Here is a 14,201-nt window from a genome sequence, read left to right on the forward strand (position 1 = left end):
CGTGAGCTACAGCTCACCGATGAAGTGAGCTGTAGCTCACGAAAGCTTATGCTCAGATAAATTGGTTAGTCTCTAAGATGCCACAAGTCCTCCTTTTCTCTGTATGTCTGACTCCCACAGATTGCGGGCTGGCAATTTCACAGCTGCGTGTTGTGGGGAGCTCTCCTCTGCTCTCAGCACCAGCCAGACCCTAACTGAGCTGGACCTGAGGGAGGAAAAGCTGGAAGATTCAGGAGTGCAGATGCTATGTGAGGGACTGAAACACCCAAAATGTAAACTGCAGAAATTGTGGTAAGATACAGCTGGGTCCCTTTAATTTGTGTTTGTTAACATAGCGCCATGATTGAGTTCTTTTGACTAGAATCACAGTGTTACTGTCCATGCTCCCTGTGACCGAGTGCCTGGGGTGGACCCCACTGTGTGAGAACGCCACGCTCAGGGCAGGTTGCAAAGGCAGACAATCCCCCAAACTGGTGGTTTATTCTAGAATTAGATGCACCAAGAAAATAATAAAAAAGCTTATGCAGGACCGCACTGTTTAACCAGAAGCCAAAGACGGTCCCCTTTAGGCATTCCAGCTCTTGGCTCCCATCCAGACAAACAGGTCTAATATAGTGAGGGGTTATTGAAAACCTAATTTACCATATGTGAGGTTCTTACTGATTCCAAAGGCTCTGACACTTACCCCCAGGTCAATCTGGATCTCAGATCTTACCCAAATATCCTGCTGTCAGCCAATCCTTAGTAAACAAACTAAAGATTTATTAATAAAAAAAGAGAGTCGAGTTAAAATGGTTAATAGATCACATACACACAACTGATCGCAAAGTCCTTGTATCAGGTTTGTAGCAGCGATGGAATAGATTGCTGGCTTGCAAAAGCCGCCCTGGTAACTTCCAAAAGATTATGGACTGAGGACCTTCCAGTCCACAGAATTGCAGTGGGAAAGAAGCAACATGGAGATGTCTCAAGTGCCTTTTATAACCTCTGCCACGAGCATGGGAAGTTACTGGTAAAAGATGATGTCTTAGGTCACATGTCCTCATCACCTATCCTTACCTGGTTTGCTGAATCATAGGGGCAGGCATTGGCACCTTGCTGTCTCAGGCATCTCTAGGATGAGCTGTCTGGGCGGGATACATTTCTTCAATGGCCCACTGTGAGAGTGGAGTGTCCTTAATTTGCTGTCAACACATAGCTGTCCAGCTGTGATGTAAATCTATCTAGGGGGTGTTACTCAGGAACAAAACACATGTTTGAGAGACAAATCATAACCAATATTCATAACTTTAGATACAAAGATGATACATGGATTTAACCAGGATAATCATACTGGATAGATTGTAATTTTTTCCTTACATAACACCTTACATGAAAACACTTCCTACAATATTTGTTTCAATTCTATAACAGTGGTAATATCAATGATATAAATGGTCATCTTTAATCATACAGCATCATACCTCAACCCAAGAAATAGCTCTCATTCTTCTCCCACTGCTATATTGATGTAGTTTACTTATTTAAATTTGGATAATATGGTGTATTTTAGTGCACTCTAAAGCAGGGTATTGTCATGTTAGAATGTGAAGTTATTTTATTCAGTAAGGAGGACTGAGAACTTTAAGGAACCTTCCTTCACTCAGCTAATTTGCCACTATTACCACAATAAATTCTGGGATAAAGACTAAAAGAGAGACAACCAGAAAGAGAAAAAGAAAGGAAGAGTGAAGGACACAAAGAAGAGTATTAGCTTAAGTATTTTCTTGTTGACCCTGTTTTATCTTTTACATTTGGCCTTCCAGTCCATGAGAGGAGCTCCCTTGCAGGTAGCGATTCCAAGATGTGATAAGGCCATTCACTAATCCTTTGTATTGTGATGTTCCTCAATGGCTCATTTAATCTTGATAGGCCTCCTGAATGGGGAAGAGAGGGGGTCGATTCCCATGCCTGGGTCCACAAGTTCAGAGCAAACATTTTCAAAGTTATAACAGAAATGCTGGAAGCTCCCTAGAAGTGTGTGTGTGTGGGGGGAGGGGGGTCACCAGCACCTGAACTGTGGCCCCGCCCCATGCCACCCTTTCCCCTTTAGGTTCTGTCCTTGTGCCTCCTCTTCCCCCCAAGGCCCTACCCCCTGCTCGCTCCTCTCTGCCCCCTCCTCCCCATCGCCCGCCCTTAAGCCTGGTAAAAAGTTGGACAGCATAGCTCTCCCACTTTTAAAAGTGATGGGGCCATGGCTCCCTGGCACTCCCCTCCTGTTCTGGTGTCCCTGAGTTATAAAGCAAAGCTTACATATTTGTTTATAGCATGGAATACAGACATTGCAAGGGAATCAATGCTTGCAGCAACTGACAAGTGTTTCACACAGGCTAAACACAAAACACATTCTTATAAGACTAATACCTATTTTGAACAAAACTAACATACAGGTGAGCTGGTTTGGTTTCCAGCTATGAGTTTGTCAGTTCTTAGCTAATGCCAGAGTTAAACAAAGTCTGCAGCCCCACAACAGCTGCTGAAACCTCAGCCCCTTCTAGAGCTGTGTTCCCAAAGCCTTGTGGGGAGGAGGCGTGAGGAGCCTGTGCAGCAATGGAGCGATTCTGTGAGCTGGATTTTGCAGCCCCCACTCCCTTTGCGCACTGAGTAGCCCCACAGCGATCCATGGGACTGTCCGTGTCAGTCAGTGCTCCCCACCCTGAGCAAGGGCTGCGCAATCCAGCCCTTTTCGTGCAGAAAGGACATTGCTGTCCCTGCCCAGAGCTCCCAGGGTGAGTGGGGTGTGGTGGTGCAGACCAAGCTACAGACTGAACCAGCGCGTCTCCTCCCCACCCCCTCACAAGGGAAAGGCACCTGCTGGCAGTGAGCTCAGCAGGCCAGGCAGTGACAGTGACACGGATCCTGTGGGCTCTGGCAGGCAGCTGGGACTGTGAGCTCTTTGGGCAGGGACCGTCTTTGTGTTCTGTGTTTGTGCAGCACCCAGCACATTGAGGTCCTGGCCCATGAAGGGGACTCCTAGATAACACCACAATACAAGGAGTAATAATACTAAACCCAGTGGGGTGCAGTGCCCTGGGCCTCAGCGGCAGGGCCACCCGGAGGATTCAGGGGATCTGGGGTCTTCGGCGGCGGGGGTCCTTCCGCTCCGGGTCTTCGGGGCACTTTGGGTTCCTACTATCATAACAGTGTTGACCATAAAGAATAGGAAATGGGAACAATGAAAAGAATGTCTGGGAACTATCCTTGAACTCCCCTAGCCCCGAGGAATGGGAGAATTCTTGAGCATTAGCCCAAACTATGGCAAGAAATACGAACTCTAAAGGGCAACATTAGTTCTTGGTTCATGATCTTTATGAGCCTCCAGCAAAACTGACACACAAATGGTACATCTGGGATAAAATAATGTTGCAGATGAATGCAGAAAATGCCAATTTAATAGCTGCGGAACTGTGTAAAATTATAAAACTCCTTGTAAATATACAAATAATAGTGAATGAACCATTGTAGCAGAATGGAAATTCCCTAGTGGCTTCAAGGATGGTTCTTGAGTCTCCCCCCTGCACTGACAGAGACTGAGAAGGGAGGTTACAGACCCCTCTGTCTCATGATCTCACATCTCTCCTCTGGGCCCTGACCCCCTTCTTCCCTCCTGCTCATTCCCCCCACAAACCAGCTACCACCTCCAAGGTCAGCTCAGTAGTGGAGCAAACCCAGCTCCTAGTCCTGAGTCTCTCACCCTGAGGCAGGAGGGTTCGCCCTGACAATCTCGACCCAGCCCTCCTACCACAGATGCTCAAATATGTTGACAAAGTCCCCGGTAATGGCAGGGTTGCTCTTAGAAGGGGCAGGTGTTGCCCACCCCCCCAACTGCTGTCCTGGCTAGCGACAGGGCAGCCAGGCCACAGCCATGTTGGTGCAGGGGATGGCACCCACCAGCTGCATCAAATCTCTGTGACCAGATCAGGTTTTATGTTTTTCACAGCATCCAGCGCTCGCTGGGTTTCGTTGTTTACACTGCGATAGTCCAACCTGAAGGGGAAATAAGGAAAGAAAACGACATGTTAATTCTCTCTGCAGACATGATGCCTGAGCCCACAGTCCCTCTGAGCAGGGCCGCCCGGGGGCGGGGGCGGGGAGGGGGCAAGTGGGGCAATTTGCTACTCCATTGGCATTTCCCCAACTCACAATGGGCCTCAGTAACAAACATATAACAAAATCTCAGAACTTCATATACATGATGATACACACATTTAAACAGGAGAATGCGTTTCAGCAAATCGTGACTTTTTAAATGATGCCTCTCAAGGCAAGCTTAGTACAAAATATCATAGCCATACGCAAGTGGTGAATATGGGGGTTACAGAGTGTTATTTTGATGTACAGTGTGTCACAGCTATGGAGGGGTGATACAGGGTGAGTGAGGTATCATCTTTTATTCAACCAAGTTCTGGTGGTGAGAGACAAGTTTTTGAGCTTACACAGAGCCCTTCTTCTTCAGGTCATAGAGGGGTGAGATGTTTCAGGGAGAGTCCCACGAATACTGGAGAAGTTATTGGGTATAAAATCTGAGCCTCCCAGAACTGTGGAGGTGGATTTTGGCAGGCCCTGTCTGCTGCCAGATGCTTGGAGTGATTAGTAATGACTGGCTGAGGAGTAACTAGTAAGGAGAGTGCAGAGAAGGAGTCACCTGTCTTTTTCCAAATGCTCCTCATCTCTCCTTGCTCTCAGGGGGATGAGAAATGCATCTTCCTTCTGGGTTAAAAATGTTTCTGTTCTCTGATGGAACATGCATTTGCTCCTTTCCACACTGAGGGCAACTTTACTCAGGAGCCATGAATTGGATTTTTCACTGTGTGTGTTTATAGCAATTGGAGCAGGCTGTGCAGTAGTTTGTCCTGCTAAACCTTGGTTGGTTTATATGATAATTCCTCTCTTCAAGAACTAGGATAGAGCTAATAGATTGCTGGGCCACAGTTAGATCTGTGCAGCTCCACTGAACCATAGAAAGGTTTCAGAGTAGCAGCCGTGTTAGTCTGTATTCACAAAAAGAACAGAAGGACTTGTGGCACCTTAGAGACTGACCAATTTATTTGAGCATAAGCTTTCGTGAGCTACAGCTCACTTCATCGGTTACACATGGACAAGACCCATGATTTTCCTGGCAGCGCAGGCTTGTTCCTGCAGAAGCCAAAGGGGCTGCACAGGGGGTAACTCAAGGTGGAATTTGACCATAACACTCTGGGTGATTCTCCCATGTTCAGATGGCTGCATCTGAGCAAAGCTGGTGTGAAGACCGTATTAAATCTTACTTGGAAATTTTACCCACTCTGTAGGCCCAATACTGCTGCCATCGGAGTCAACTGCACAACTCCTATTGACTGCAGTGGGGCAGAAATGGGCTTTATGTGCCTGATCCAAAGCTTATGTGAAACCTGCAGAGAAACCTCCAAATCCTACCAGCATCATTCTTTTCTTGGGACGTGACTGGGCTGGCTTAGTGCTTAGTTTGTAGATGACTTTTTCATCATACTCTGAACAGAAGCCAGGGTGAATTGGGGTGTGATGGTCTCGTTCTCTGGCTGTGTTAGAACATCCCCATGGTGCCCCATGTTCTATGGAATCAGGATGGGTGAAGTGAGGGCTCCTCTTCCAAGTTGAAGCCGAAGGGCACTGCCAGAAGATGGGAGACCCCAACTGCATTTTTAAAGGGTACCAAGTGTGCCCTGCTCCATGGCTGTCCATCTCCAGATGTCCTGCAGTGAGTTCTGTTTCCCTTTTCATGCTCTCATCCCTGTCGTCCTTTTTTGTACCTAGTCCATGGCCATGGGAATCTCTTTGCTTTTGTGCAATGTGGAGGGTCATCTCTGGGACCATGTTTGATTGGAGGCAGCATGTGACAATCACCAATGCACAGACAGTAGGTGGGGAGAGAGCAGAGTCACAAAGCAGCTGAACAGGTTCTCAGGTGGTAAAGTGAAGCCCATCAAATCCCAGGCAGTGCTTGTAAAAAGCGGGCAAGGTCTTTGCAGGCTAAACTGTGAATGCTGCAGTGGTGCAGATCTGGGGGATTTTCCCGTGGCTGTGGACAGGGAGTGAAAACTTTTGCAGAGAGACACATTTCCTCTGCAGATTTATTCAGCATTTGTGTTGGGAACTGCTTGGGACAATCTCACATGCAGCAAACAGATCCTCTCACCCCTTTGTGCTACTTTTCACATTCTCCAGGTAGTAGTAACAGGGCCATCAGTTGAGTGATTACTAGTCCCCACTGCTACTGAAGAGACTGGGAATGAACAGAGGGGTGTGAAGGGTGGCTGCAGGGCCCAGATCTTTGGCTCCTCCTGTTCCCCAAAGGAGCTGCTGTTTGCACTTACGCATTTCTACTTTGAAACCTGATGGAGAATCATAATGGTGTAATTTAAGGGGTCGTCCCCACTGGAAAATTGAACAAATTTAACTTAAATTAGCTTTTAGAAAGGAAGGATGATGCAGAGTCAGTGTGCTGGCCCCGACATTGGGCACCTGGTTTCAATGATCTTCTCTGCAAGAGACTCCCTGTATGACCTTAGGCAAGTCACTTAGTTGCTGTGTACTTCAGTATCCCCATCTGTAAAATGGGGATAACAGCATTGCCCTACCTCCAAGGAGGGGTTGAGAGGAGAAATACATTCAAAATATTGAGTTGCTCAAATACTATGTTGACTTGCCAACATTTGCAAACAAAAATAGATATCTACATATATGTGCATAAATCTGCATAGATTGACATATTGCCTGTTTGCTCTACTCACACCCACTTGGTGCATTGCTTCCCTCCATCTCACTGAGCATTCGTTGCACACCCACTTTCATTCCGTCCTGTTCTTCCACCCACACACTCATTACACACAAACTCTCCAGGCACCACTTACTGCACCACCCACCCCCGTTCATTCCACACTGAGTACACACACCCTGGACACAGACAGAGCCACTCACTGTGGATACCCACCCCACCCATTCTATAGCCATCTGTGCCCCCTGCACACACCCATTCACGCTCCGTTCAGCGCACACATCGCCCCACTCGTTTCATGCACACGTCACCCAATACACATCACCCCCATTCATCCTGTGCACACGTCCCATCACTTCCAGGTGCCTCCACGGCTCCACCAACCCAACCCCCAAGCTACACCAGAGCAGGAGAGCACAGCCAGAGGCCTGGCCCTTTATAGGCAGATCCCCGGAGAAGGAGAGGTTTCTAGGTGTTCAGTACAAGTCTTATCCTTGTGAGCACCCCAGTCCCTGGCTCCCGCCTCTACCCCCAACTCCCAATTCCCTGGGCAAGAAACTGCCACAGTCCTAGTCCCCCATACAGCCCACGGGCTCCCACCCGGTATCTGATCTCCTAAGTTTAATACCTGGTTCCCATGTCTCTGGCCAGAAAACTTCCCACTCCAGTGTCCCTCTGTATCCCCCAACCAAGGGGTCGCTCAGTCTGGTTCCCCCCCAAACCCCAGACCCCACATCCCCACTTTCCCTGAGCTCCTAGCTCCCTGCTCCACCCCACGGATATGGGCTGGACTTTGCCAGTGAGGCCCCCAGGATCCCCACCCCCCCCACCTGAGGTGACTACCAGGGGACTCCCAACCCCTGACCCCCTCTGTGTGGGGTGCGCCTCTGACCCTCGGTCCTCCCATCTGCCATCCTATGTGGCTCTGACCCACTGCTCTCATGTACCTGTGACACCTCATGTGCCTCTAATGCCCCCTCCCTGCCCCATGTATCTGCATAGCCCCGTGCTGGGGGAGGTGTGGAGCAGCACTGCCCCAGGGCGAGGGCAGGGAGGAATCCTGGGTTTGTAGACAGACCACAGCACCTGCTGCCCCCTTCAAGGTGTGTTACATGCTCCCCCTCCCCCCGCCATGTGCCAGTCCCTCTCTGTGGGCTGGTGCCTCAGCCCCACCTCTCCTGCTCCCTGCCCCCGTGGGGTGACGTGAAGGGAGCAATCGCTGCACTGCCCTGAGCACAGGGGCTGCAATTGTGCCTGGCCTCACACAGCTCAGGCAAATCGCAGGCTGCTGCTGAGAGTGGGGGTGCCCGTCAGTCCTCCTGCCCCTATAACCCAAACCACAACCCCCTGGGCCTAGTGCCGGTCGCTGGCTGAACTGAAAGCAAGGCTGGGAGCCAGCAAGCGCCAGGCGCACATGCCACTGAGTCGAGCCACCCGAAAGGTGAAAGGAAAAACGAGGCCCCAAAGGCAGCAGCCTTCCAAGCTTTCCTTAGCTCTGTGCTCTCGCACAGACAAGAGAATTGTGACACTAAGAACCAGTCACATTGGGGGGGAGGTTAAAAAAAGCCCCCAAACAACAACAAAGCAGAAGCCACCCCTGCCCCGCAAAAAGAAAGCCCCCAAACACACAACGGGTTGTGCAAGTTGTGCCCTTCCCCCTCTGTGCTCCTGTGTAACAGCCAGGCTCAACTGAGCCCTGGGAGGACAGGGCAGCACTGAGGTGAGTGAAGGGTTAACTCTCTGAGTGGAAAGAAAAGGAGGACTTGTGGCACCTTAGAGACTAACCAATTTATTTGAACACGAGCTTTCGTGAGCTACAGCCCACTTCATTGGATGCAAGTGAGCTGTAGCTCACGAAAGCTTGTGCTCAAATAAATTGGTTAGTCTCTAAGGTGCCACAAGTCCTCCTTTTCTTTTTGCAAATACAGACTAACACGGCTGTTACTCTGAAACCTCTCTGAGTGGGTTGCTCTGAGTTTCACTTTCACATGTGAGTTTCCTCACTCAGTGCAGACTCTGCAGGGTGGGGCGAGAGGGAGCCAGTGCTGCTCGTTCTGGGTCCTGGGCTCTTCTTGTCTCTCTATTTGTGGGTCTAAATAGTGAGAAAGCGGAGGCAAAGGAAGGAAGCTGGATACCAAGTTCTGTCTGGACTCCCCCCTCTTACAGTAAGTGCATCATGCTCTACGTTCCTGTGACTCAACTCAGTACAGCTTTGTATGGGTCAGAGCAGAGGGGAACTAGCTCGTCCTGCCTGGCCTTTGTCATCACAAATGTCTGGCTGCAGTAAAGAAGAATCTTGTCTAAGGAGTGGAGAATCCAGTGTGCCAGATATAGGGAGCCTGGGTGTAGGACCCTGCAAGGTGGGAGGTCCCAGAGCTTTGGCCACAGCCTGAGCCTGAACCTCTATTAACTGCAATTAAACAAGGCCTCATGAGCCTGGATCAGCTGGCATGGCCCAGCCACGGGTTTTGAATTGCAGGGTAGATGTGTGCCCTTGTTGCTAAGAAGGCCAATGGCATTTTGGGATGTATAAGTAGGGGCATAGCGAGCAGATCGAGGGACGTGATCGTTCCCCTCTATTCGACATTGGTGAGGCCTCATCTGGAGTACTGTGTCCAGTTTTGGGCCCCACACTACAAGAAGGATGTGGATAAATTGGAGAGAGTCCAGCGAAGGGCAACAAGAATGATTAGGGGTCTAGAACACATGACTTATGAGGAGAGGCTGAGGGAGCTGGGATTGTTTAGCCTGCAGAAGAGAAGAATGAGGGGGGATTTGATAGCTGCTTTCAACTACCTGAAAGGGGGTTCCAAAGAGGATGGCTCTAGACTGTTCTCAATGGTAGCAGATGACAGAACGAGGAGTAATGGTCTCAAGTTGCAGTGGGGGAGGTTTAGATTGGATATTAGGAAAAACTTTTTCACTAAGAGGGTGGTGAAACACTGGAATGTGTTACCTAGGGAGGTGGTAGAATCTCCTTCCTTAGAGATTTTTAAGGTCAGGCTTGACAAAGCCCTGGCTGGGATGATTTAACTGGGAATTGGTCCTTCTTCGAGCAGGGGGTTGGACTAGATGACCTTCTGGGGTCCCTTCCAACCCTGATATTCTATGATTCTATGATTCTATGTACCCTTAGTGACCTGGGTGCTATTCCCAGGTCTCTCTGAAGTGGCCTTGTGCAAGCTCTCCCCTATTAAAGTCTATGTCTACACTGCACAGTTAACCCAGGTGATTGGCACCTGAGTGTGAGCACTTGGGTTAGCCTAGCCTGGGTGTGAGTGTCCCCACAGTAAAGCCGTACCCGTGTTACTGTGCTCTCACTGTTTCTGCACTCACCTGTGTGTGGCTGGGGGGTAGGGTTGCCAACTCTCCCAGACCGGACTGGACGCCATTGACACAAATGAGGACGCCATCACCGCAAAATGGAGTCCAGTCTGGGAGAATTGACAACCCTACTGGGGGGATATCCCAGGGCTCTCTGTGCAGAGACACACTAAGATTCTTTCCTAGTCAATTGTGGGAGAACTTATTTGTCCTCCAGGGGATTTGTGGGAAGAGCGTTGGAGGCCTATCAGCACTCCAGTGATTTTTGCCAGCATCCTCACGATAAAATGGGTGGGTTCCAGCCTGACTTAAATCAGAGCCTGGGTTCCATCCCCAAAGCCGGGTGAGCTCGCCTGGCCTTAGAGCACCTCCAAACCAAGGTCAAAGGTTTTACTGGGTGGATGGTGGGGTGGGGTGGGGTGCGGGATGTTAAGGCTCAAACCTGGGTAAGAGCCTGGGTGAACTGTGCAGCGCAGACATTCCCTAACCGACAAATGATCGTGACCTCCATGGTATGAGAGCTTGGCTTAGAACAGGGGTGGGCAAACTTTTAGGCCCAAGGGTTACATTGGGGTGCGAAACTGAATGGAGGGCCGGGTAGGGAAGGCTGTGCCTCCCCAAACAGCCTGGCCCCCTCCCCCTCTCCGCACCCTCCCACTTCCTTCCCCCATGAATGCCCCCCTTCAGAACCCCTGACCCATCCAACCCCCCCGCTCCTTGTCCCCTGTCCATCCCCTCCCAGGACCCCGGGGCCCCAAGCCATCCCCCTGGAACCCCACCCGCTATCCAACCCCCCTGCTCCCTGTCCGCTGACTGCCCCTCCTGACCCCTATCCACACCCCCACCCCTGACAGGCCCCCCAGGACTCCCACGCCTATCCACCCCCCCCCGTTCCCCATCTTCTGACTGCCCCCCCCAGAACCTCTGCTCCATCCAACCGCCTCCTGTCCCCTGACTGTCCCCCCGAACCTCCACCCCATCCAATTGCCCCCTGCTCCCTGGGACCCCCTGCCCCTTATCCAAGCCCCCCGCCCCTGCCCCCGCTCCCTTACCATGCTGCTCAGAGTGGCAGGAGCTCGCAACCATGTCGCTGCGCTGCCCAGCAGGAGCGGCAGGCCAGAGCACCGGCAGCGTGGCGCACTGAGGCTGCAGGGGAGGGGGGACAGCAGGGGAGGGGCTGGGGACTAGCCTCCCCGGCTGGGAGCTCAGGGGCCGAGCAGGACGGTCCCGCAGGCCGCAGTTTGCCCACCTCTGGCTTAGAATAAGGGTTATAAAGGCAGGGACCACTCTAGCTATAGATAAATGAGGCAGCTGCCTACTATGGCAAATTCTGCCTGGGGTGGCCGCGCCAAACCTGAGTGACTCTGCAACCCTGTGCAGCAGGTGGCAGGGCTGCTCACTCAAATGTGGCCAGGCCACCCTCTGTCATGGCCACACATGAGCAAGTGGTGCTGTGACCTGGTGTTTGTCTCCCACCCTGCCTTCTACCATAACCACTGAGCCATCAGAAGGCTCACCATGCCCCCTTCCCCAGTTGAGAAACTCTGTTCTGGGGTGTAGGATGAGGGCAGCACACTGAATCATAGAATCATAGAATATCAGGGTTGGAAGGGACCCCTGAAGGTCATCTAGTCCAACCCCCTGCTCGAAGAAGGACCAATTCCCAGTTAAATCATCCCAGCCAGGGCTTTGTCAAGCCTGACCTTAAAAACCTCTAAGGAAGGAGATTCTACCACCTCCCTAGGTAACGCATTCCAGTGTTTCACCACCCTCTTAGTGAAAAAGTTTTTCCTAATATCCAATCTAAACCTCCCCCACTGCAACTTGAGACCATTACTCCTCGTTCTGTCATCTGCTACCATTGAGAACAGTCTAGAGCCATCCTCTTTGGAACCCCCTTTCAGGTAGTTGAAAGCAGCTATCAAATCCCCCCTCATTCTTCTCTTCTGCAGGCTAAACAATCCCAGCTCCCTCAGCCTCTCCTCATAAGTCATGTGTTCCAGACCCCTAATCATTCTTGTTGCCCTTCGCTGGACTCTCTCCAATTTATCCACATCCTTCTTGTAGTGTGGGGCCCAAAAGTACTCCACACAGTACTCCACACAGTACTCCAGATGAGGCCTCACCAATGTCGAATAGAGGGGAACGATCACGTCCCTCTATCTGCTCGCTATGCCCCTACTTATACATCCCAAAGTGCCATTGGCCTTCTTGGCAACAAGGCACACTGCTGACTCATATCCAGCTTCTCGTCCACTGTCACCCCTAGGTCCTTTTCCGCAGAACTGCTGCCTAGCCATTCGGTCCCTAGTCTGTAGCGGTGCATTGGATTCTTCCATCCTAAGTGCAGGACCCTGCACTTATCCTTATTGAACCTCATCAGATTTCTTTTGGCCCAATCCTCCAAGTTTTGCTACGGTGGCGGAGTATCCAAGCAACCTTTGTATTGAGGGTGCAGAAATATTAGCAGTAAGTCAAAGAGCTGGGAATGGAAGTCATGGTTTTTGGTCTTGCAGTTCAGTGGACTTTCCATGAGGCTACAGAACGTTGGATGGGAAAAGTGTCTCTCATTTTGCTTCCCCAAACTGTGAGAAGGCTGCAGCTTTTCACATCACAATAATGGACTAAAGCTGGGGCCAAAGTCACACTACTCACAATAAATTAATGAGTTAGCAACTCTAGTTGTTGTCTCCCTTCCAGCCCTTTACTGTAAAGTGCTAGTTTTACAGTCTGAAAGAGGCCATGGTGGGGAGAGGGTGCCTGTTTTTCTTACCACTTCCCCAACAAAAGTCTTGTGACACCCCTGACAAATGGCCTCTCAGGTTTTCACTTTTAAAAATAAGGCTAATGAGAACAGAAGGCTGTGTGCAAACTGGGGGTGGTAACTGGCTACCTGCAGGCCCACCAGTTATTCTGGACACCTGCTGACACTGCATAAGTAAACCTTAGCTTCAATTTAAATGTGTTTTTAACTATCTGGGATGGGGCAAGGCTAGTTCTAATAAAAACTGATTTCAAAATGTCAGGAAATGCAGGGGCGGTTTGCAAAAGTGAGACTATGCTCTGATCATAGCAGACTGCAGAGAACAGCTGTTCTCCATTTCTGGACGGAAAAAACATCTGAAACTCAGTTTAAACAAGCTCTCTCCAGTGCCTTAATTGAGTCCACAATGCGTGATACTTTCAGTGAGCTAAGATCATATTACAGTCAATCAAATTATATGGAGTAAGCCAGAATCTTCAGTGCAGATAGACAAAGGAAGATATGGGTGTGGCAAGTTCTCTGCTCCCTCTTGGAAATAGAGGGCACATGTTTGCAGGTTCATATATTTGTATAGTTTGTTTATATATTTGTATTGCAGCCACAAGGGAGAATAACGGATTCCATTTGCTCTGGTTCCAAAATGTCTTGAAAGATCTCTGGAGCTGTGTTAGAAGAAGTAAAAGAAAGTAACTGGGGTGGAGCAGTGGGGGTAGGAGCTGTAATGGTATGAAGGGTGAAATGTTCCTCTCTGTGTCCCCAAGTGGAGGGACAATTGAACCAGACACCCCAGCCCTAGGAGTGAAAAAAGGAGGAGTGCTTGCTTATTTTATCTTCCTCTTCCTTTCCTTGAAAGCCCTTCTGTGCAGGTCTGGCTCCAATGAGCTGGAGTGGGAGCCGTCATGATTGACGAGCGAAATAGCCCATCTCTCTGATATTCTCCAAACCTACCAGGCAGCTTGTAACTCCTCCCTTTTGAAAGAATGTTTGTGAGAACTGGGGGCGGCAATGGAATGGACACATACATTTTGCCTTAGTAAGGACTGCAGGGCTGGGTCCCCAGTTTGTTCTTTTAGCTTTGTGTTTTGTAGATGGAGTAGTTTATGTTTAGGGTGGCCTGATTTGCAAGATTATCTCTACAGTTTTCTTTTAGCATCTGTGATAGGCCTGTCTCCACATTCCACTGCATTAAACATTGTATATTTGAGAATTGGTAGAGTTAGTAAAATGGTTCCTATAATACTTACAAGATGGCAGCTGTAATGTCACAAAATAAACCCTGTCAGATTTTGCTTCGGTATATTGAGAGAAAAGAAGCAAACATTCTTCCTACAATTTTAACTT

This window comes from Lepidochelys olivacea (assembly GCF_965140295.1).
Source record: "Lepidochelys olivacea isolate rLepOli2 genome assembly, chromosome: 6".
NCBI classification, from domain to species: Eukaryota; Metazoa; Chordata; order Testudines; family Cheloniidae; genus Lepidochelys; species Lepidochelys olivacea.